The sequence below is a fragment of the Dromaius novaehollandiae genome, chromosome 2, assembly GCF_036370855.1.
Source record: "Dromaius novaehollandiae isolate bDroNov1 chromosome 2, bDroNov1.hap1, whole genome shotgun sequence".
NCBI classification, from domain to species: Eukaryota; Metazoa; Chordata; class Aves; order Casuariiformes; family Dromaiidae; genus Dromaius; species Dromaius novaehollandiae.
This window is the reverse complement of record NC_088099.1, coordinates 91,707,016-91,733,003: the sequence shown is the minus strand read 5'-3', so window position 1 is coordinate 91,733,003 and position 25,988 is coordinate 91,707,016. Positions and strand designations below refer to the sequence as shown.

The 25,988-nt window shown below is 40.3% G+C and overlaps 2 protein-coding genes across 9 annotated transcripts in view; one reads left to right on the top strand and one right to left on the bottom strand.

Moving 5' to 3' along the window:
• RNF152 (ring finger protein 152) overlaps window positions 1–21,454 on the top strand; it is a 205,978-nt gene extending 184,524 nt beyond the window's left edge. For 3 of the 6 annotated variants that reach the window (XR_010387790.1, XR_010387791.1, XR_003261547.2), the window contains one exon: window positions 15,721–17,409. The gene's annotated coding sequence lies outside the window, so the exon portion shown is untranslated. The other 3 variants (XR_003261546.2, XR_010387789.1, XR_010387788.1) reach the window with 3 other exon arrangements.
• Window positions 1–25,988, bottom strand: part of CDH20 (cadherin 20) — a 119,606-nt gene that overhangs the window by 49,154 nt on the left and 44,464 nt on the right. The window lies entirely within an intron of this gene.

The following is a 25,988-nucleotide window of genomic DNA, read 5'->3' as shown; positions in this document are numbered from 1 at the left end:
TTAAACTCTCTCTCAGTATGCTTTGGAGGTGATAGTTCACAAGTGAAGAAAATTCTGACAAAAGAAACTTGGCATCAGAATGGCTGTGATTAATAGCAGCAAAGAGGATTATACCAAGAAGCTGGAAAGATAGTACCTCCCAAGTAGAAATGGAGTACGCTTCTGGCCTGACACAAGTGGAATCCTAATCAGAGAAGGAGTTAGGAAAGGAGAAAAAGTGGTATTTTTCTGAGATACCGAGTAATGGGTTGCTGGGAAAATGTATGAGACCTGAAAGATATGCGCATGCAAACTTAAATAATTTGCCTGAAAGGAAACCCAAGGAAACTTTGCTTCCAGGTAAAGCTGAAACATCCAGTCTTGATGTCGTTTTGTTTTGTTCTCTTTGTGGGAGAAGTCTGATTAATTATATCTTGTGTTTGAAGTTTCAGCGCTGAGAAGGAGGAGAAGTGGAAAATAAAGAACAATGGCAGCACGAACCAGTGCTCAATGCTGAGGTCAATATTACGATACTGTTTGATAACATCATCTTCAGTTAGTAATAGTGAAAAAGAAGACAGTACTAATAGTATTGCGAGATGATGGAAATGGTGAGAGTAATTCCTTGCTGACCCTTGTGATCAGTTTATTTACTGAAGCATGAGTTTTGATTTATTCCTTCTGAATGAAAAGTGATTCTGTCTTTTTAAAAAATCTAACAGTTTATAAATATCACCTTCAATTTCTTCCACATTTCCCAGCCTTTTACTCCATCTTTCCTTTTTAAATTTGAGGGCAGCATGAAGAAAAAGGATATATCCATTTTTACTCTATCAGCTCAGTTCGATCTCAGCTGAAAGTCTGATCTAGTGCCCAGTGAAAATCAATGGTATATTTTAGATATTATGTTCCATCTTTTTTTCAAACTGCCTATCCTACATTTTGCAATCTCTTGCCAAATCAGTCAGACCAGATAGAATTTACCCTTGGGTACTTTAGAAACCAGCTAAAGCAATAGCCAAACCATTAGTGATTATCTTCAAGAGCTAATAGAAGATGAATGAGTTCCTACAGGACTGGAGGAGGAAAAACATTTTACCTTTATCTAAATGGAGGGAGGAAGAGGATCCAGTGAATTATTGAGCCATTGGCACAACTTCGGTACCTGGAAAGTTACTAGAACAAACAAGCAATTTGTCAGCATCTAGAGGATAATGAGGTGCTAAGAAACACCCAACATGGATTTGTAAAGAACAAATCATATCCAACCAGCTTGATTTTCCTTTCTTTGGTAGGATAACTGGCTTAATGGACACAAGATGAAAAAAATGCAAAACATCTTGACTTTCATGTTTCACACAGTTCCACAAGTCATTCTCAAGGGCAAGACAGCCCAGATGAAAAGACAGTAAGATGATAGACTGGAAATCAGCTCAAAGAATGGTTATTAATAGCTCACTGTCAAACTGAGAGTCCACGTCAAGTGACATCCTGCAGGGTTTTGCTTCGTGCCCAGTACTATTCAATATTTTCACTAACAGCCTGGATGATGCAGTACAGTTATAAAATGTGAGGACGACATCAGGCTGGGAGATGTTGTAAGCGCTTGAGAAGATGGGGTTAGAATTCAAAATGTTCTTGATAAATTGGAGAAATGGTAGGAAATCAATACAAGAAAATGCAATACGGACAAGTGGAAAGCACAAGCCTTAGAATGGCAAAATCAAATGCCCACATATACAGAGGCAAATAACGACTTAGGAAACAGTATTGTAGGAAAGAAGCTGACCACAGACTGAATAGCAGCCAGCACCCTGATGTTGCTGCAAAGGAGGAAAATGCCATTTGGGGCTGTATCAAGAGGATGGTGCGCATGGCACACATGTGAAACATGTCTACTGACTGGTGTCCTCAGCTCAGAAAGGCAGCACAGCACACCTTAAAGAAGATGTGGGCAAACTCCCAAACTGATGTCAGGAAGACAGAAACAAATTTGAACAGGGGTCTGGAAAAACACGACTCTTGAAAAATTGTATTTGCTGAGTCTAGAAAAAGAAGATTTGGAGGAGGACATAAAAATAGACTTTAAAAAAGTGTAATAAACACGAACAGGTGTAATAAGAAGAATGATGATCTGTGTTTTTTCTTAGTTCCCAGGGACGGGTGGAGAAGCAATGAGCCCAATCTGAAGCAAGAGGAATTCAGTTTACAAGGAAATCAAACCTCTGAGTATAAGGTGGTTAAGTACTGGAACAGATGGGTGATAGAAACTGTGGAATCTCCACTTTTATAGCTTTATACAAAAAGCTAGAGAGTAATCTATCAGGAATTGTTTAGGTGACCCTTGATCTTGCCTCAGTAGGAACAAAAGACAGAAGGAATTTAGAGAAGTCCTACATTTCTATGACCCTCAAATACATATAAAATCACATCTAACAATGTAAAACAAAAAGTTTGAGTGCTCATTTTGTCTAGTCTTCTCCATCTTTTCTTTGGGTCTTTCCACCCATTCCTGTCTTCTCCTATTAGGCTGAATCCACAGATGGTGTGAATTGCCTTTCCTATGTAAGTACTCAAATAAACAATTGATATTAGCAGGACGAAGAGAGAAACCTCACCAGATGTGGTTAATATTTGTAAGTACATGTGAAGATACCAGATGAACCCCAGGACGATCACTGCTTCTCATAACTAGGAAAAAAAAAGGAAAAAAATCCCTCATGCTTTACTTAACTATCATAACAAATTGGTCTTTCAAGGAGGGGAAATGAACAAAAGATGCTTGACTGATTGCTGTACATTGGGGCTAACTGGGAACAGTGTACTCATTACAGGTGGTTCTGATTGCCCCCACAAATCCCCACTTTTATAATAACAATAATTTCACAACAGGTAAATCAGGTCCAGAGCCTTCTATGCTTAAATGGCATTCTTTAAGATTATCCCTTCATCTAGGAGGTTGTACCTTGATCCTAGTGCAACAGTTTTTGCAGTGCAGACTACTCAGTAATCTGTCTAGCCACACTAAAATGTCACCTCACTACATAAAATGACCATCTTTTCAGAAAGAATGTTGTGTTGATTCAGAAGTGGCTTCTGTTTCTGTATTTGTTAATTGGTACTTTACTAAAGTCTAAGTTAAGGAAAATACTTCCTTACTGTGAGGGTTGTTGAACACTGGAGCAGGTTGCCCAGAGAGGTTGTGGAGTCTCCATCCTTGCAGATACTCAAAACCCAACTGGAGATGGTCTTGGACAACCTGCTGTAGTTGAACCTGCTTGAATGAAGTTGTTGGACTAGATGATCTCCAGAGGTCTGTTCCAACCCAAACGATTCTGTGATTACCTTTCAAACTTCTATACGAGCAGATGAGGACTACTCCCCCAACTTTCACATTGATTCCTACCTGGGAGTACACATGCACACTCTATGTATCCAAATGAAAACAATTAAACGACCCTTCCTATTAAGCACAACCTATTTTCAAAATGACAAACAAAGTTCGAGCTCAGGTGACTTAATCATATCTTTCTTTATGATTTCATGAGGCACAGTATGGAATTCCTCTTTCCATTAGTTAGTCAAGTTATAAGGGATCCAGGCTATTTCTGCTCCTTAAAAATTCATTGGAACTTACTGTAATAGTAAAAGTGTTCATTATCACTCCTACAAGCTCACTTTTCTATTTATCTAAATCCACCTACAGTTTACACTGATTCTCTTTACTATTTTCTTCTGTGCAGTCTGATCGCAATGCTCTACATTATTGCATTTGATCTTGGATGCGCCATGTTTCAATGCCAAATGAAGTGTTTCTATGTGCTTAAGTCCAAATTTTCTCAAAAAGCCTCTGGCCTACTCTCTAGGTTTGTACAGATTTTGCAAAGGGCAAATCTTACTGGCTTTGGTCAATCAACTTCAATAAGAATATTCAGGTGAATAGACCCATTAAGATATGACCTGCAATTTTGCAAAGGCACATAAAAGAATCACAACACCTAACTATATACTTTGTAGGAGCAAATGTAGCTTTGGCATTCAGATGGCAGAGTTAAATGCCTATATTATATCATGTGTGCCCATTAACCTATTAATTGTCTCATTAGCATCAAAGAATAACTGCAGGCACAAAATAGATCCAGAAAAATTAAAAACGTATTCAGATACTATTTATATTACTTTGATAGTCTTTGGGATAGAAGTGCAATATAAACTCATAGCATTACCTGTCAAAAATCTTTTACCTGCTCTTCTCCAGCCACCAGAATATCTTTCCTTCTAGAAATATTTTTCCTGCCAATCACATGATAATAAGCAAAATACAGCTTAAATGAAATTTTCCATTTTTTTAAATGTAAGCATGATCTCCATGTCCATAATAGAAGGGGTTTAGGCTTCTTAACCAGTATTTCACTCACTTGAAATATAGTAGTATAATATAATATAATAATGTAATATAATGTGATATAATACAATGTAATATGGTACATATGGAAAGTATGGAGTCCATTTTGTCTAGAAGATATGATATGTCATCATTTGATAATAATGGGAAAATCCAAAATATGTAGCTCACATCCATAAATACTTGGGTAGCTCTGATGCAGGGCGAATGCAAGCTGCCTATGAGATGCAGTGAGGAAATGATCAGGTTTGAGTAAAGACAGTTGCTGCTAATTTGTAGATAAATATTGAAGGTAGAGTAATAAACCAGTGAATGTGATTGACTCAGGAAGCCCCAGTGAATAGCTGCATTTTCAAGAGGATTTAAATAGGGAAGTGGTATTTTGCTAAACTAATATAGGAAGCCTTGCAGACATAAGGAGTGACACGGAGGCCTGGTGGACTTGGCTGTCCCCATTCTGCACAGAGAGGCTCAAGCACCAAGGGGCCAAGCCTACTACAGCAAGGCCTTTAGCTTATCCTGTGCTTATCTAGTGGGCAGAGATCTGGGAGCCCAGCTTTCTGAGCAGTGCCTACAACAGGCCATGAGCAATCAGTGGGTGCCTGGGTCACCCTGTTCTCCAACCATTTTGAAACAGAGATGAGAGACCCTTGAGGCCTCCTGCTCCAAGCTGCCCTCGGCAAAGGTTGGCACCCTGAGGAATTCATAACACAAAAAAAGTCTTCCTCACCAGGAGCCGTCCCAGGAGCTGCAGGCCTCCACCGCAGGTCCCTAGCAGCTAGCCCCTGGCAGGGCTCACAGCCTCCTGCGAAACAGCTGCCCCACAAGGTGGGGGATGTAGCTAGCAAGACCCACACTGAGCAGGCAGGGTAAAATAATCCTTGTTCATTGGCCTGCGTGACACCGATCGCCAACCTAGGGCATCAGAGGAGGAGGGAGGCATGAGAGAACTTCCTCATGTGCAGGAACTGGCCTGCTCCCCTTGCGAGGGCTTTTAATAAACCTGTCTCTACAGCTTTTGTTAAAAAATGTGGGAGTTTTCCTTTAATGATAATCCACACACACCATTAATTTCAGCAGGTGGACACTGTAGCAGTAGTTCCTAATTCATTTTACTATGAAGAACTGAATAAGCAGGAAATACGTGAACAGTGAATTGGAAAGAAATATGTCAAGGACAATAAAACTTTTGATTTTTGGTTCAACATTCATTCAGTATTTCAAGAATAGCTGTAGTGTCTCTCCAGTGCTATTAATTAGCATAACTGAGCTTTGTTCACTGGAACTCTTCTTTCTCTTCAAAGAAACACATATTTTATTATATATCCACCATTTTGTTTTCCCCAAGGCACATTTCAAAACAACATGTGCTGTTTCCGATGCAATATCATATCAATTTGATTATACTGTACATAATAAGATATGCCCTAAGATAAAGCACTGCACAGATATTTGTTTAGAAGGACACCTTTGATCTTATATGAACTAAAGAAATCTTTAAATTCTACAGAAATGAAAGAGAAATTCTGTGTCATTGTAATCAATCTTGATCCACTGTAGAACTCGGTGCTCCATACAAGTGCCTTTGTAATATACTTCCAAATATAAGCACCCAACCAGACAGGACACCCGGATCAGTTCTTTGAACAGGAATTTTCTGAAAGCACAAATAGAAACGTATGTGCCTAATGCCTATTTTATAAATCAACTTTTCAATTTGAAGAGTTTACAACTTGTTTAAGAATTACATGTCCATGTCATTGTCATTCCTAAGTAATGGAAAGGTTTAAAATTAGAGCTACATTGAACAGACTTTCAAGAGCAAATAATGGAATTATTCCTCAACCTTTTATATTGACACTAATGACTGCAATGGACAGCTACCTGATATTTCTAAAGAACTGTTTCAGACAGCTTGTCCAGATCTTAGAGAACACAGCAGATTCATTTGTTTCTTACCAAAATAAAAATACAATGCTTTCCAAATCTTTGCTGTTTTTGAACAATCCACCATATTCAGCAAGAAGCAATATAGAAAATATCATTCATACCACAGGAAAAAACAAACAGACGAACACACAGCAGTGTTACAACTTACCCTTCTTTTTCTTGTAAAGATGTTACTATTTTTGAATTTCTCTGTGCTTCTGTCATTTGCTACAGCAGCTCAGTTAGTACACTGCCTCTCTCTTGTGCCCTTCTGGGCAGTATGTACAACAGACACCTCAGCAGCTCTGGCCTCTTTTTAACACAACCAGCTCTAAAGCAAAAGTTTCATTTCTATTATAGCATGTGGCAACTTTCAGGGAAAAAGACATTGTCGCAAACCAATCAGAATACTCTTTGTCTGGAGATCTAGCCTCCCTCTCAGCTGATGCACTAGTCTATGAATGAGTCCAGTAATCCATGAGGTGAGGTATACAGAAGCCATTCACGAGAAAAGATGCTGACAGAACATAAGCTACATGGGTGGACGGTGGGAACAATAGCAAACATTTCATGTTGAGGTGCCTGGGAATGAATAATGCATGTGTTGGGGAAACAGTTGCCCCATTCTGGTGTGGAGAGGATGGAAAGGGTGGGTGCTGCAGCTTTTTCCTGATCAAGTTAGCATTTCCAATTAAAATCATCATATGCACAGAGCCAGAAAACACTGTGTGATGCTAAAACAATGTGCAAATATCCTAAGGGGAACCAATTTCCATTATATGGACTGATAAAGAAAGCAGCTCAGATGCAAAAATAATATTTTGTGTAGGCAGGCAGGCATGCAGACACATACGCAAAAGAAACCAAAGGACCAAGAGAAATGTTAGCAGGCTACATGTTCTTTTGATCTGATATTGTTTAGATATATCATAAATGAATGCTTCATCACAGCTGAACCACCCTTTCAAATTATTGTTAATTAAGTAATAATCCCTGAGAAATCTGTCATTACCAACAGTTAGGAATTGTTTTATTGTGTTTGCCCCAGGCTATTAAACAAACACAATGGCCACTAATTGCAGTAAGAACTAATTTTACTAAAACTCCACATGTATTTTCTAACTATCTGACTGCGTATTTTTTTGCTTTTAAACTTTGCTTTTTAACTTGTATAGCTAGAACATTGGTCATTCAGAAAAACTATTCTGTAATGTTCCCTCACAAAAAACACCATTAGCACAAAGAAAACAGATTTTTGTTAGCTTTGTACATTACTAAATTTTTGTTGCAGACAACAACAAGGGAGGTTATAAACCCTATAAGCAATGCATCAGCTCCAAACCCAACAAAGCCAGCAAAAGCATTTTTAATCAATGTAATGAGCTTTGGATCAGTCTCAATATTTCCTTTAAATACAAGTTGTTGTCATTGTTTTCTAAGTTCACATTATGGGTTTTCTCTTGCAACATATGTTATTAAAGTAATGAGAAATCATTTCTGGGATGTCAGTGACTGAACTGTGAATTTTTTTCCTGTCAGCTATTTTCAGGGTAGACAAGTCAGGTAGCCATAAGCATTATCATTAAGTATTGTTAAAAGGGATAAACTGAGAAAATTAATCCAGAGGCAGGGAAAATTCTACCTGGAATTTAAAGTGATTTGCTCCACAAACACTCTTCCCCTTTGCTCAGGAGCAGAGTACAAGGGAAAAGCCTTAAAGAAAAGCTACCATTGTCATTGCATTTTAAAAGCATCCACATGACAATTTAAAAAGAACTGCCATTTCAGCTATTTCTTAAATAACCTTTTTCTTCCTCCATAATCATGTAATATATTTCTTTCACCTTTTGACTAGCACTTTGGTTTTTTAATAAACTTACACACTCATTTTGCAGGAAATTATATTTTAAAATGCTTCTCAGAGGTATTTTATCCTAACAGTTTATTTGAGTTGAATTAATGTGGAACCCTAATTTGCAGAAAGAGAGAGAGAGAAAAAGAGAGGGAGTGAAAGGGAAAAGAAGGAAGCTTAGCTTGCACCCCAGGTCTAAAACACACTTCTCTTTAATTCACATTTCCAAATCAAACTTACAGTAACCTTTATCTGCAATAACAGAATTATTCTGATAGTGCTAAAACACATATAGCAGCACTGTAGTTATCTGCTGCACTAGATAGTCAAAATAGTTTCCTCCTCTCTTCACCAGTTCACAATTTGTTTTCATGCCCTCAATGTCGGTCCTCAGTTGATAGTTTTTATTCTTTTCTTTTTTCAGGCTCTTGTCTCTCTTTCTTCCCCATTAAGATGCGAATGGGCTGGTACCTCAGCCAATATGTCTACACATGCCTGAATACACTTGTAGAAAAGCGGGGACTCCTTTTGTCTGGGTCCGTATGGCTTTATGTCATTCTGCACCGATAGGCAATGGCTTCTCTCTCTGTGGGAGATTTCCAATAATTGCCAGAACAAATTAAACTGGGGCTTATCTGTTCCTTTCTCTTTTCAGCTTGAAAATGGAGGGAACTGAGGAACAAGACCAATTTTAACTGGTGACAATGCAGTGTAGAAATAGATTGGATACAGCTTGTGTGAAGTCATGTTGTAGACAGCAGTGGCAGGACATTTACTTTGAGGAGTGAAGTGATGTTGTGCTACGTGGACTCAGCTGATCCTCCTGATCTGACAGAATAAAAAATGACTTGGGAGGTTAAGAGCAGTCCATCTAGTCACCATTGTGACAGACAGAAGAATAAAGGAATATTTCTGATCACACTTGAGTGGACTGGACAGTCCAGAAAAGTAGAGTGGACTGAAGTGTGTAGCAAGGACAGATTTGGCATGTTTTGAAAAAGATGTACAAAGAGGTTTCGGTATTTTTCTACACACACCTTCCCCACCACCCATATGCAAACTTTGTGCCTTAGTCTATGGGCAAGCATGAAATACACTCTTAACCTTTGACAGAGCAGTGGTGACTTCTTCCCTGCCTCTGTGGTGAGTATTTGGAGGTCTGGATCTGAAAAAAGTATTTTAAGAGATAATATAGTTATCAGCTATATATATTCTATAGCAAAGAGCTGTCATCACCTTTTGCAGATGAGATAAAGTGAGTTCAAAGTGCTTTCTCCAGGGATAGAAAGACTCAAAGCAGTGAAAAGGAAATGAATTCTTTGACAGTGTCTGACAGACAGAAATGTGAACTATTAGTTTTGAAATGGACCCTTAATTCTTGGGGCTGTTGAATGCCAATGAGAAACATTAGTACCTTCTTTGACCAACATCATTAATGCTATCAAACAAGAAAATATGTCAAACACCTTTCAATACACCGTTGTCAGTCAGGGTCTGACAAAAAAGCCATCACTCACTGCAAATTCTCTTCTCAGCTACCACTCTGCCTCAGTCAGGCTCTTCCCAGTCACAAGTCAACGACAAACTAATAGTGAAGAAAATCCCAGCAGTAATTAGTGGTGTCAGCTTTTCTTCTCTTTCTCTCAAGCTTTCATGTTCCTGGTGCAAATGAGAAAATCAAGAATGAAATTGTGATACGGTCATTGATAAAGACCAGAGGATGTAACTTCAGGTAACTGGAATCAAATGCAACACCTAATTGGTAAGGTCACCCTACAATTTCCAGGATAAGACTTGGATTAACGCATTTAAAACATTGCCAGAATAGAACCATCTGAACTAAAAAGTTTCCATTTTAGTTGAATGGTTAGTTCAGTACTTCTGCAAATTTTCCTTCGAAAAGGCTCATCCGTGTTCAGAAAAGAAGCTAACGAATAATATGCTCCTTGCCCATTTTAAAGAAACATGGCAATTTTTTTCTGAAAATCTGTAAAATCTCCTTGCTTTTAAGCAAGGACTTCATATTTGGTAAGAAATGACATATCTGTCTGGAATGTGTGCCATGAACACAAGCTATATGGTCAAGCCATATGCCTTTTAAAGAAGCAGTGTCTGCACATACTTGGTGGGGACGTATGCTTCACTTGCCTAAATCCCTCAACAGGTTCCACCTGCACAGGACCTTCTCCAACCTCTAGCTAAAGTTGATATTCTCAAAACTGCATCTCCAGGCTGCTGTGGGTCGGGATCCAGGTTTGGATATGGACAGTCATCCCACAAACAGCTACCGTCCTGTTGGACACTCTCTGTGCTCTCAAGCAGCGCACCTCTAATGCCTAGCAATCTGAGGGAGGAAGTTACCTAAACTGAAAGGAAAGTGGCAAACGCTAGATCTACAAGCGATAAGAAAACAAGGAGCAAATTGGAGACTGGCGTGATGCACAAAAAGGGACTGAGGGATGAATGTGGGAAGAGGTGTTGTGGGAGACTGCAACAGGCTAGAGCAATGCCCTCTTCTGAGAGCAGAGAGAGAGGCTGGTCTGTAGAGCATCTACTCCATTCATAGCAGATTTGGAAGATGTGGGGGGGGATGAGCAGCTGAAAGGAAGTGCAAGAACAGCTTTATGACTAACCCAGCTACATACTGCCCTTCAGAACTTGTTTTTATCCGATTTTGGCCACAGAGTTCCTCTGTGATGGTGCTACTGTCCCTTCACCCAGCCTTTTCACAGGCAGCTTCTAACTGCTCATCATTATCTGTGTTTAAGATTCATGACTCTCTGGTCTGATCTGCCAACCAGCTGAGCATTTGCTGCTTACGGAAGATGTATTCTGAACACACACAGTGTTACAAACTACCAAAAACTCTGAAGCGTCTTGAATGAGGCATCCAAAATCAATGACCTCTGTGCCTCAGTTCCTTATTTGTAATGCAGGAGTAATGTGATAAGAGCTCCTCATCTCACTGGGGCACAGAAAAGATAGACCTAAAATGGTGGTACTAAAATCACCAGTCAGTTTTGTCTGTTCTTTTGTAAAAGTAGGCAGTAGCAGAAGAATTTGAAAACAATTACCTACAGCTCGATAAGATGGTAAAAAACCCAGAAGACTAGGCAGGTCAGCTCAAGAGCCATATCACATTTATCAGGATTATTAAGGCAAATCATATTTTTGGGGATTCTTTTTTTTAAGGGGAGCAGAGAAGTGAAGCGTCCATATTATTGTGGTTTTGTGGGCTTCGGAGACCATTTATAACTGCAGCTAATTGCACTACAGAATGAGTTACAACACTGGCTTGAGGCGAAATCCATCTATACTCTTTACAAAACCTTTCCACTATCGTATTTGATGTAGAATTTGGGACAAGTGTTAGCCTAAAACACTAAAGCACTAGGACTTTTGTGTTTATCTTTTATACAGATGTGTTTATCCTAACATCAGACAAAAAAGCAAAAATATAGTAAAAGAAATGAAAACATCAGAAAAAAACAGAGGGATTGAAAAAAAGTAAAATACAAAGTCCCATCTTCAGTATGGAATGCCAACCCCTGAGAACAGTCCTTTGACCTTAATAACACCCATGACTTTTGAATCTCAAATAAGCAATTGTGTTTCTTAAACAGCCCATAACTAAACTAATTACCTAAAGAGATGCTATAATTTTAGATCATTTTTAAATGTCTCTGGAGGAAGCTAAGCAAAATTCATAATAGGTTGATTTTCCATTAGGTACTCAAGAAAAAAAAATCAGCAAAGTGCAAGTTTTGCAGCATGATCTCCAGTTCTTCTAAAAATTGTGAACAGTCAGCAAAACCACAATGGCAAATCCATTCGGAAAAAGACCTTTTTTACAGTCATAAGCCTGTGAATTCAGCTTTTTTCAAAAGCACACACTTCAGAGACTATCTGCTATTTTATCTCCATACACTCTTGTTCCTAGATGTTCCTTCTGATCAGGGCAGATATGGGCCAGTCACAGTCCAATGGGCAAATGCTCATATTGGAGATGGGTATTTTTAAGAGCCCAACAGAACGCAACTCCCCAGTTTTCATCCTGAAAACTCAGTGCAGTCAGTAAAACCTATATGCCTGCAAACAGTAGAAGAAATGAGGCTTTTAGACCAATTTCAGCTGTTAGGTATATTGAAGAAACCTCCCCTACTTAGGAGGAGTCCATAAGGGAGACTCCTTCATATTTATAAAATGGGCTAGATTGTCATTGGCTTTACTGTGATGCTGAAGAAATAAGAATATGGAATAATTTTTTTCTCTTTTTAAATAGACAAATGTATATATAGAAAATGAACTTTGACAGAAAAAAAGAAAAAAAGGTGGCTTTGCAATTGCGTATCAGGGCAGAATTAGGAATGACATTTAAAGTGATTGCCAATATAGAGGGATGAACAGGCCGAAGCTGGAGGAACTGGCACTGAGCCGTCTGTCCACTGAAGACCTCTCTTCAGGGCCTCAGGGCCGGAGGACTGACTTTGCTCATTGTGTCATTGAATCCGTCTGCCATATGACTTGAAACAGGAGCAAATCCAACCACTTCAAAAGGTGCAAGACACCTTCCCAACGGGCCCTTCGACTGGGAAAAGGCCAAAGCATCCCCAAACCGCTGAAGTGTCCGGTGTGCCTTGCAGAATTGAAGCCCCTTAGTGCTTTATCACCCCACCATGGCTGTCGTTACCAGCTCCAAGCGCCTCATTGTGTTCAGAGCCAGGGCAGCAGCTTGGGGCAAACGGGGCAATAGCTGCCCTCCATCCTCAAACACGGTGGGTCCCTGGGAGCCAGCAGCCCCTCGGGGGGCCTGCCCTCCCTCAGGCCCCCGGCCACAGCGCAGCACCGCCGACTCCGCAGGAGGAGACGAGGGCGAGATGAGCCCGCACCCAGTCCCACCCTTCCCCTTGTCACTCATGGGCCAGGTTGCTTCTCGCACAGCCTTTCCCCTCAGAAACCGGGGGACGTGGCACATGCACAGGTAGCTGCATTTGCGCCGTATTGGAGGGAGAGCGCTGACTGGTTCAAGCGCCCCCAATTTTTGGTGAGAGACAGGTTGCTGCCTAAGGGCGGAAGCTCCCCTGCTCCTATGACTTTGCTACTTCTCTCAGTCGGCTGCTCCAGGCAACTACCTAATTTATCAGCACTTTGGACTGGCCTCAGTTGCACACGAATCCAAAATCCCCTTCCCCTCCACAGCTCTAAATTAATTATTTTGAACACCAGGCCAAAGAGGCTTGGCTTTCTCTTAATTGGACAACATAATCCCCTCTCCCGCCTGTTGAGGTCCTCCTGTTTTGATGTTTATGGTACTGAGGCAAGAAATGACAGCCTCTGCAGCTGCTAACCTTGTGCTCAGAGCACAGAGCTCTCCAAATGCCGCTTCAGCTGTTCAAGTTTTCTCTTCATACATTCTCAACAATTTTTTTTCCTGATTCAGCAAACCTGCAGTGCCCAAGTAGAAATAGACCCCTTTCTAGATGTTTTCAGGTATACTGTGGCAGTATTTGAGCACTCATGTCACTCTGCATTGTGATTCCCGGGGCTTTTAAAAGCTAAAGAAGGGCTGGAAAATGTTGTGTTTGGGAAATCTCTAAGGAAGACCCACTGGCTACAGACTCGTCTGGCTACTTCTGCACTTTGTTCTGCCTTCCAAACGGGACACTAAAATGTGAGGCTATTAAAAGATGCAGTAGTCCTTTTTACAAGAGCAGTGCTGAAGTCTTCTGTGTCCTTTCAGCTCCAACTCATAATTACATATGTAAAGCACTGTGTAAAGCTCCATCACTAGATGCTTGATTCCTCTTAATACTTTCCGCCTACCTAAATTCCCGCTGTCGTTTCATCTGTCTGTAGCAGTCTTCTCCTCCTGTCCTGGACCATTTTAGAGTGCACATCCTGCTTAACTGCTGCTCTGTTTTATTCCAGATGTGATCTTGGGACAGATGAACTGATTCTTGCATATATAAAATCCATAAAGATGAAAGGTGTTATAAATGTATGTTAATTATTCATCAGTGGTTGTACTACCCATACTAATGTTTTCCTCAAACTCCAATATACCCCACTGAGCTGTAAACATGTTAAAGAGCTGTTGTTTTTCATTTAAATTTGGCACAAAGCTCAAATGAATTTCACCAGAGAAGTAGGATCAAGATCAGAGTTTGTGAATATAATATCCCTTCCTCACCTAGGGATGAGTTTGGAGAAGGAAGGAACAAAGATTTCAAATAACATGCCTTGCTGATAGCTGACAGTGCACCATGAAGTCTTTGCATAAGATAGAGCACAATTCAAAGCCAGCCACTAGAGCACATCACCGCACGGACGGCAAGGATACTAAAATCTCTGCTGAGCACAGAACTGCTTAGCAGTGGCTCACAATTACCCTGTAGGCTGTTCAATTTGATTAACTACTGATGTCAACAAAAACAGTGACTGGAAATTCCTGCAGCTAAATATATTTTTTTCCTATAAAGCTGCGTTGGGTCCAAATACAAAGATCTCTGCATGACTGTGTGAAGCTATCAGATACCAGCACTAATGCTTAATGGCTCTGTTCGATGCAAACTGTGGACTTAGGAGTGATCATGGTATAATTATAGAAAAATGCATTAACAAATAAAGCTTTAAAGAAAAAAAGCACTCAAAATCAGATAGTAAGCTGGAAATGAGGTTGTGAATCTCAGGTAAATTCAACACAAACTGCAGTCATTCTAGATAGCAATAGCAATAAAAAAAACATTGGTATTATATTGTTTACAAATGAGTTGATGAGAGTTCTGTTGTTGTTTCACTTTTGCTATATTCTACCATCAGATGCTGTTAAAAGGAAAAAAATTAAGTTGTGAAAAGGAATCTTCTGCAGTGGTAATCAAAACAGACAAAATGATTAAGTGTTCCCAGATTTAAACATGAGGCAGCTAGGAGCTTTCTAGTTAATAAGGGGTTATTAATGCTGGATTTTTTTTATGTTGCAAGTCTGACAAAGTCCAAGGTTGAAGTAAAATGATGGGCTATAGGCTGTTGAGCAGCTGAGAAAGCTGTTGAGGTGAGAAAGGACATTGAATGTGATCCTATTGCTAGATGGAAACATGTGGGTTTATGCACATGTATGTTTGCGTATCTAGATTTATATGCATAAATATTTTTAGCTAGCCTAACATCAGTAGAAAAAAAATGTATTTCTGCTGTATAATATAATCCAGTTATATAAAAGAAAGACACATAATAAGCACCATAATAAGCACCCACAGATTTTGGAAAGAAAGTGAGCGAGTCAGTGTTAGGACATTTGGGCCAAGTTCTGTCTTTGGAAGTAAACAGCCACATGCAACCCCCAGCTGAAGTCAGAGGCTCGAATTCAAGGCTACAAAGTCTCCTCCAGAACACAGACCTCCCAAATACTCACTTTCTAGCAAACAGGAAACAGCAGTTTCCCAAACACACTTGGCAGAAAAGGCATAGCAGGAAGCTGCTACAAGCCAACCTGGAAGTCTTACCTAGATTACCCTATATAAACCCAACATTTACTTTGCTGCCTTTTCTTTAACAGTGAAGGGAAAATACAGTGATCATTGCCAGCAAGAAGATGAGTCCAGGAAGTTCAAAACCATTTTATGTTCTGTATGTGACATTGCATTAACGTGAAGAAAATCAGAGGAGATCATGCTCAATTATTTAGATTTGTCTCATCTGTCCAGACGGAAGAACTATGTAGGGTCACAAAGCTGTTATCTCATGTCTTTTATGTCAACAGATGACAGGATTTCTGTTACACTGGAAAACTGGAGATGTCTGTATCTGCTAGGGTTTGATCACTACGCAGCCTGACTGCGCTCTCCAGCAGTACATGAAATATGCAGCCATTGTCAGCTTCTCAAAAGCCACATTCCTGGTAGTTCTTTCGAGCTCCAGTCTTGTCAGAAGACAAAATGATGGGCATCATTAAATCAGCACCAATCATCCACCTATAACTATAACTGCTACAGGAGGAAAGCCCATTCAACAAACATTCCCAGTAGGGAATAATTCTTGATTTGATTTGAAGATTTCAAGATTTTTTTCTTTTTTTTTTCTTCTTCACTTTTGTGGGAGGTTGGAGTAATACAGGGCAAGGGCAGGGAAAGGTTAAACAGCAACAGATTTCTCAAGCTATGCTGCAAACACTAGACATAGCCTACTCTGATCTGTGCAAACACACAGTCACTGTTCTGAAGAGCTAACCATGTGGAAAATTTCTGTCTTTGACCAAGGAGACTCTATGCTAATCTGGCACCCTCTGGGACCACCTCAGGCCCTCACTCACCATCATCATCTCACTATGGCAGACTCCTGCATCTTGTCCTTGACGTTCTCCAAACCTCCCTTGAATTCTCATTCCAAGCAAGACGAAGTTTTTGTGCACAGGGATCACTCCTTGCCCAGCTTTCTTGCACCTTCCTCTGGACTCCCAAACCTTCGGCACCTCTTCAGCACAGCCATGTGCATTTCTTCCTTTTGCCTTTTGTGAGCCTCAGGACTCACTTGACTTACTGTGCAATGCGGCCACTGATGTCTGACTATAGGATAACATACAAGGTTTGTTGGCACCCATCCTATTCAACCTCCCTAGGGTCTGCAGATGTTCAGGGGGCACAGGGATGCCCAGGACCTGCTCAACCAGAAGGAGAGCAGCCTCTGATAGACAACTGCTGTGTAGCCTGCTGTTTTTTGTAGTTTTGCAGTCTCAAAATACAGATGCAAATCACATTGCTACAAGTATTAACACTTGTATCAACAATATTGAGAATAAAGGTTCTTTTAGCTGGATTTCCTCACGAAATGGGTGTATAGTAGTTTCTTTCTGCCTGTCAGTCCTCATCTAATAAATCCGGAACTCATTTAGCCCATTCAAACCCTGTTTGACAGAGAAAATACTATAGTGGAAAAGGAAGAGGATTATATGTGATATACCCGAAGGACATTTTCATGGAAACTTTGACTATGCATGTGTTTGGGTCGAAAGCAAGGTGTTCTACAAGTATATCTGCTTCTTTAATGTGCCACATATATGTTGCTTGCATGGTTGTGTAATGGATGTCATCTTTTTAATGAGTATTTACAAGACAGTTTAAAATATGCACTGGGATCTTAATTTGGAATAAGACTGATAATAGGCAATTAAAATCTGAAATGAAATATAGCAAGAACATTGTAGATTGTAATTACAATTATTAGCAGTAAAAAGTTGACATGTCTGAGATATGGTTTGTCTATCATTTTGTGAGTAAAAGTTCTTCAGGGCAAGAACTGCTATTTGTTATGAGGTCACACACTGCCAAACACAATGGTCATCTTGATCCTCTCTGCTAACATCATAAAAATGATATGATATGAAATGAAATGAAATAAAATAAAAACAGTATTACAGATGACCATGAGTGACATTGTAGTACTTCTCCTAGCTTTAGAAGAGGGCGCCAACACTGCATCTCAGCAATCCTTGTGTGGTAAAAGTTAGTGACCTTTTAATGGTGACAGTTATATGAAGTGGTTTGAATAATTACCCATGAAAAGATCCTTTAATGTATCTTTACAGACATCCTGCAATGAGATGCTCTTTTGTGGCATTTTCATTTCCATTCTAAACTATATTAATGATTCACTGAGTTGGAGAATCGGATGGGGAAAAAAAAAAAAAAAAAGCGATTTGCCACTTTCAGTGCTATTGCCTGGAGGCTCTGTCTCACAAGAAGCTGAGCAACCTCTGCTGCCATGGTGGGCACGGGGCCCTCCAACAGGGCACGAAATTCAGGCGCTCCACCTCCCCTGGTGCCTGTTCACCACCCTGCAACCTTTCCCAGGGGGATGATGGGGAAGGACCACCTCAAATACCTAGTAAACAAGCTGCAGACTAACCTACTTACAGAAATTCTTATTTGGTGTTGCTGGCTTTGTCACCTGCAATAACAGCACTTAAAAATCTGCAAATTGTTGCTTCTAGTTAATCCAGCATATACCATACTGCAACAGAAAAACAAAATGGGGGAGGAAGAAGGAGGGAAAAATTGGAGAAAAAGAGACCTTGTAGCAGACAAAAGGAGAGTCCTTAAAGCCAAAAAGCATTTTAAAACATTATTTTTTTTTTACATTGCAGCTGTTTTCTTTTTCTTCACAGATGTTCAAGGCAGTATCTACAGAATAAGAAATATCCTTCTCACACAGGAGAGGAATATGAACTTAATTATATCTGTGTGCTTTTGGAGAAAATCACTGAGGTGATGGACCCGCTTGTTTTAATTTCATGAAACTCTTTGCATTATTACCGTCCTGCAGTAAAGTTAAGCCTGCATAGATCTAAACCCCTTCATTCAAAATACAGATTCCAAATCAATATATCTTTTCTGTTTTGCCTTTTCAGTATGATAGACAGAACAAAAAATATGTTTAGAGAATGGAAACAGACTCCACAATGGCCACACAGACTTACACAGGATATGAAAAGGAATTCAGAAGCATTTTAGGTCAAATGACTCTCTTCTCTGTCAGAGAAACTTAAAACAGTGGTGATGACAACTGATAACAAATATCAATATTCCTCTTTTCAGGGAAAAGTAACCTCAGATCATTATGAAGCTGATGCTGAAACTCAGTTTTGCGAAATTCAGATGTGGCATCCTCAGAAGACTGAAGCAGTCTCAATCAACCATAATTTTTCTCTGCAGTTTGTTCATGGCTACATATTATTAGATAAATCTCTACTCTGTTGCAGGTGGAGATAATTCCACTTTCTTGAGGGTGCTTACGTAAAGCGGTGAAGGGCACCTCAGAAATAAACCTAAATAGCAATCAAACAATCATAGCTTTCCTAAGAGTTGAAATGCTCATTTAAAAAACACCCTGAGTGAGAACAGTACTTCAACATCAACTTTGCTAATATTTCAGTTGGCTCATTCTCATGAAAAACAAACAGGCGGGTAGAAGGAGGCAAGGCCATTTTTTTCCATGATAAAAGTAGCTGTTCTAGAGAAGATGAGAAACATGGAGTTTAGGAGTTTGTAAGGAAAGCATATTGTTCTTTTCTGCTGTATTTTGTCCCTGTTGATATTTTCACAATTTGACTTGATAAGATACCTTTCTGCCTTTAATTAAGATACTGGCAGGTACAGTTCGCTTGAATTTATGCCAAAGGATTTATTCTAAGCTCCTCCTTTTCTGACAGTCCAGAGAGGCAGAAAAAAATATTTCCTCAGTTTTTGTGAAGGGGACCCTGATTCTCCCACAGTTGTGTTGGAAATCCCTGTGAGTCTGGGCAGAAGAGAAACATCACTCAGACACGTCACCTCTGGAAGAATCAGTGCTCACTGTCTACAGCAAGCTTTACTCACAGTGAGTGGGAAGTCAGTGCTGCCATAGCTTGAACTGAGTGAGATTTCTTTGGAAGGTCTGAGTCAAGAGAGTAGAACTGGTCTGTAAGTCACGGGTCATATTCATCAGAAAGTCAGAGATGGAAAAAAGCCGTAGTCTAGACCATTCCTAACACAGCTACTCAACCAGGACCAAATTCACCGTTGATGCATATTAAGAAAGTACTTCCTGAATAGCTCACAGAATAAGGTAGTCCTCAGCATGAATACATGTATTACGAACAGGCCACAAGCAGAGAATAGTGCCGCTTAAACAATATCCAGTGAATAAGCTATTCACTTGATTTGTTTGGCTGTTGTTAAAAAACAAACAAACAAAAAATAACAAATACTCCCCCCGCTCCCTTCGCACTATTCAGTTTGCTCTGTTAACCAGAAATGGGGCAATATGTCTTCACTATTGTAAGCAACCAGCAGACCAGCCCACGCTGACTGTACATCTGGGGCACAGCACGTGGTATAACGAAGGACTCCCAGTGTCGGTGTTACTGCTTTCAGTGCTCTTTGTACCGGCCGGGAGTACAATGGACTCATCCCTAGAGGAGAGTCTCCTCTCCTCCACCTAGCTCTCTACCTTTCTTGCTTCATGCCCTGCTCTCCATTGCCCTTTTGACCAGATCACAGAGTCATTCAGGATTTTTCTTGTACATTTTGACTGCCGCAGCATTTTCCTGCCCTCCTCTCCTCTGCTCCAGTTCTATAGGCCATTTGTTAGCAGCCTGGTTTATCTCTGCAAGCTAAATGGAAGGCGCGTTTGATGCATTCAGCTGGGGATGGGCAGAAAGAGCCTCGTCTAACAGCGCGGACTTTGTGCATGAAGCAGGTTCGAGGGGATGCTCATCACCCCCTAACAGTCTCAGGACTGAAATACCTGCCTTTATCAGAAGCTGTGAAAATGTTTTGCTTTAATTAAGTCCAACAAAGATATGGCTGGGCTCAGCAGACATGTATTTTAGATGCTAAGTTAGGAAGGTAAAGCATCGTTCCATTCTGTGCATTAAAATGAGGATTCAGCATGAACTGCATAATTAAGAGCTGAAAGGAGAAAATAATGCAATTGAATTAAACCTGACAGCATAATGCAAGGAATCAATAGCTTTATTTGCTGTTTAATGATGATGATACTGTTTTCATTTCATTATATGTGAATCACAACCAGCTTTGTGTTGGCTTAATTGTATTCCTTACTGAGTAAACTGAGGCATGCAATTTGCAGCATAACACCTGTTAAAGAAAGCTTATTTAAGACTGTCATAAATTGGTCCTGAGTAATGAAATCAATTTGCTTCCAATCCAGTGCACCAGAGTATCTAAACTCGATATACTAAACTTTGCTTTTAAAATGAAGAATAATATAATGAAGATTTCTCTTGATTGGCAGGACAAAAAAACCAAATGGGCTGTAGCAACACATGTGATCTGAGCCCCACAATGACCTGTTTCAGCACTCGCATGTTGAAGATTACACAGTAAACCCTAGATTCCTCTGTCTCTGAAGTGACTTCAGCTTTTGGCAATGGTTGAACACGCTGTATTTATTGCCTTTCCTTTTCATGGCCTCTCTACCGAAAATATCACATAAAAGAAGCAGAAAGGAGGACAGAAGTGGGTGAGAGAAGAACTCAAAGGAGTCAGCTCTGAAGTCATTGTAGGTGTTTTTTAAGCAAAATAGTGAAGGGGAACACTTTACTCATTCATTTTTCCTGAAATCTTACCATGTGGTTCAGCCTCAAAGAGGCTTGGCTATGGTATAACTGGGAAGGGACAGAGCTGTGAATGTGTTTTGGTAGACTACAGACGCAAGGAAACACTGGCAAAATGGGAAATAAATCTGTGATTCCCATCTGTGACTGTTCCCTAGTTGTTATTTGTCCTTTGCTTGTGGTCTGTTTTGCCTGCGGTCCCTCTTTCTCCTCATCATGTGCCTCTCTCTCTGTTGGTCTGGGTCTTTTTAGCAGCCTCCCTTTTTCCCTGGCATTCTGGTAAACTCCAAGCCAGGCGGTGTTTGTCCCGGCCCAGGATGGAGTTCGATGCTTGTGCCAGTTCAGAGGTGTGGACCTCCCCAGGTATGGGTAGGCCACCGCCGTTAATATCTGGGGTGCTCCTTCGTGGACATAGCTGAACATCCCGGGGAGCAGGGAGGGTGCAGGCACGGTGAAGTCTGTCCCAGGAAGAGCCGATCCCTGACATCCAGGGTAAAACGGAGACGTGCCAGGGAGCATTCTGGCACTCGTCTTGCCCCACTCGAGTGATATTTCTGCTCCTCAGCTTTGGCCTGAAGTGGTAGCTCTCTCAGATTGAAATATATTTATTTTGCTCTTGTCCGAATACTTTCTCACCTCCCTCTTCATCCAGCAATGGCTGTGCCACTGCTGGACCTTCAGTAGTTCATGTTTCAGGGAAGGGGGGGGGGGGGTTGTAATTATTTTTGCCATTCCTGAGCTGCCTTCTCTGAAAAGTTGCTTTAAGGCTCTGCCCTTAATTCTGCTCTCAATTACCAGGGATTGCACATTCTAATACTACTCTGAATTGCTGAAGTGAGGAGCTTTAAACAGCTCAACAGTTACGTCACAGCTGAGGCCTACTATTGTTTTCCCCTAATAATGGGATGTTAACTGTAGAGTGTGTTGAGGTGGGTCTGACAGTAGGGTGTCTGAATGGAAAAGGCAGATTTTCATGACTTTGTGTAGAACCTGCAGATTTCCTTAAGGACCTAATAAATTAAACATTAAGCCTACATATACTATGGTAGATATTATTCAATGATTAAATCCAGAAAGAAAAAAAGTAAAATTGCATCCACATGTGAAGACCTCCAAGACCTCTATGTCCCACAGCCTAATTAGGAGGATTAAAACGCAACGTTATCCTAAGAAAATTCTTTTGCAAGAAAAATCACATTGTGGGTATCTAGATTTATTATTTCACATTGACTTCTGGACAAAACACATTCAGCTTGAAAATAAAATGCATATTTGTTTCCTAACTGCCGACTTTGCAAACTGTATCTAGACCTGGAACCGCAATGTCTTTTACACAGTTACCAAGCATGAAGCCAGTTGGCCAAACTGTGCTGCTGTTGAACCTCATGTAGTTCTACTGGCCTCACTGCAATTAGACGGGTTGCAACTAATTAGCTCTCTGTAAACAGTTCTGAGGATGATATGTATGATGGAATAGAAACCTCAGCTTTTGTTTGCCTATCTGCATTGAGACTGCAGGGTGAAATGAAGGAAAAAGCAGTAAAAGAAACTCAGAATTTTGTTAGACCCCTTGAGCAAGAAGGTGTTCTTTTTATGTGGTAATTTTTCAGAGTAAAGTTACATACAAATGGAAAAAAATCCCCCACTCTACCCACCCTTGCGCTACTGAATGCCTTATTAGATGCTTTTCTCCCAGTTGAAGAGGAAGCCTTGACAGACGGCGGTCAGCCTCTTGGAATGATAATTCTCGATCTCCACTTCAAGTGTTCAGGAGCCCTTTCCTCAGGTGACAGAGCTGAGGCTGACTGTGTAACACAAGGCAGGGAAGAATTTTAAGGGAAGTGCAGGTTAAAATGAGTTGCCTGATTCTTCCCATGATAGTTTCTGAGAGCAACCAAGGAAAGTGCTTTGTAAGCAATTGGCTGCCATTCCCCTCATTTCCCACATATTGGGAAGAACATGTACGGCTTGAAGATAAGAACAGAACATGGCCATAGAGACCTTTCAAAAATAACGTGCCTTCTTTTCAAGCTGCTCATGGCTAATGTTTGTTACTTTCCTTATATGAAGGCAGACTGAAAGTTCTGGTGGTGGCTCTTGTGTAAGATTTGGGAAACTTAATTTTACTGACTACCAGACTGACTACCAGATCTTGGACAAACTATGTGGACTCCCCTGCCTCAGCTTCTAATGGGAAAATGGGGCTAAGGGCACAACTCAAATTCCCAAGGAGGCTGTGAGGATAAATACAGCCACAGATTGCCAACAGCTTGAGATATTTTGGAGATAGAGGAGGTAGGAAGCACACACCATTATTCTATATCTGCTCTTGCTCCAAACACATTAGAAATCGGAGGCATTAGAAATATGAGGCAACTTGGGTAACAACAAAGAGAGAAGTAATTTATGTGAATTCTTTGCCATCTAGGTGCTCCGCAGTTTCTGGCTATTTACCCAGAGACACTACTTAGGTGCTGGCACATGGCAACCTTTATCTGCACAGAGGACACCTGACTCTTCAACAGCTGGGATTTTTTTTTTTTTTTTTGAGGCCCTGCATAGTTCAGAGAATCACAGATATTTTCTTCTAAGTGGAGGCTTAATGTCTGAATAAGTAATATGGCAGGATTGGTTTCAGAGGGATTTCTTTTTTGCAGGCTATATTGCTTTAAAACCAACAGAAAAGTAAGGTTGGTTTTGCTTTGTTTTGGGTGGTTTTCTGGTTTTGTTTTTTCCCCTTCTGAACTTTAAATAAACAAAGAAGGAACTGCAGACTTAGAAAGAACCTTTATGCTCAAAACAAAAGATTAGACTGATTTTGAATATATAACACAACTTTCCTGTGCTTAAAGATCCATTAAGTGAAATCAAGTTGCAAGGTCCTGATTGTGATCAGATAGCTGCAGTATGTTAATAGCCTTCATCTGTATGTGAGTGGGAGTACAGAGAAGGAAGATCTTTCATGGAGAATAAAGCAAACAGCACTGTTGTGTTTGTAAGAATATTAGGGGTCTGCAGATAAGTGAGGTAAACAATTGATTTTATTAATAGCAGTAGCTCAATGCCACTCATTTAGCAGAAACTCTGAGAACAAAGCAGAAAAAGAGAAAAACATCTCTGCCTAGTTATACCCTCTCCCTCCTCTCTTCAGCACGAGCCATAGTTATGAATAGTAGCAGCCATGCACCTTGCTAAGTGTGTGCTCAAATTTAAGACTTGATACAAATTTCCCCAAACTGAAAACCTCAACTGAAACGTAGCCATCTGCCCACACCAAGGAAGGGCACATATCTGTGCTGATGTAAGAGCATATGAAGGAGTAAATGATGGATCAGAGAGGAGTATAGCTCCTCTTTGGCTCTCCACTTTGTTTTCTAGGGAGAATAAACTAATTGAGCCCAAGAGAGGTTGGCTTTTTGTCTCGTCTTGGCCAGCTAATAACCGTGCGGCTCTGTCTGCTTCACCCATCCTCGTGGAGGGAGGCTGTAGGTGGGAGTCAGGAGCTCTGGCTCTTCCCAAGCTGGAGGCAGGATAGGATCAGAGCAGAGTGGGAAGCAAAGGTGTGGAGGCAAGAAACGTGGCTGGGAGTTTCAAAGGGGTCCTGAGAGCTAATTACAAGGCTGATTCTCATTGAAGGTCAGCGAGAGTGCAAGTATCTTTGGGCTTGTCCCCTCATAAGGGTCGGAGAGCTTTAACTCACACAGGCTAGAAAAGGCTGTACGAGCACCATCCCTTCTGCCAGTGCAGAGCCAGGCGCTTCAGTAAAAAGCTTCCACTCAGAAAGTACAACAAATGCTACCTGTGTAAAAAGTTTAATATCAACACAGTTGTGGCTGCACCAGAACTTTTGCCAACATATCTACCCAGGAGAATCTTGGCTGGTTACACAATTCTGTCACTTAGAAAACTAAGGTGCAATTCAGCCAGTTCTTTACTGACATTTGAAAATTTCAGACCCAGGTATTGACGGCAATTTTGCTTTGACTGCCTATGGAATTAGCAGCAAGAATCAAATCCAGAAATTATAAAAAAATAAATGAATGATATTGCTTCTTCTAAAAGTTGTAATACAAGATATTTAACTAATAATTAGCAAATTACTCTCCCCTTAGTCACTCCACTACATTTTGAAATTTTGATTTTTAGTCTCAGCATCTATCATGAGTTTAATATATCGGAGAATTTCCATTTGTTATTCCATATGCCATTGTTGTACCAGTGACAAAGCCTTTGCTCACGACTGGGTCAAGACATTAATTTAATGATTCAATATATTTCTATTGTTTACTTTCCTAGAGGATCAATAATCAGCAACTCTGGAGCAAAGTTAACTAGTCAAATCACTTATTTCTATAAGACTATTTCTGAATTCTGTGAAAATTGCAAAAGGGAAGTCATTCTGGTTTCTGTTTTGCAAATCCACACGTGACTACATTTCTTGATACTGAAATATGTTGTCATGAAATTCTATATTACTGAGACTTCAGTACAGAATGGTACTATGAGATGATTTGATTTGCTATTGTAATAAATAATGGAAGCTAAATTACACTTAGCAAATGAATGAACAAGAGTTCTTTATGTGATACATTATCCTCTTTATATGATCCTGTGATGTATTACAAAATTCAACAAAATTCAATCATTCAAATTGGGTAACCCATTTCTTATTTTACCCTGTATGTAATTTGGGAGGGACAGGGTAAGGTACT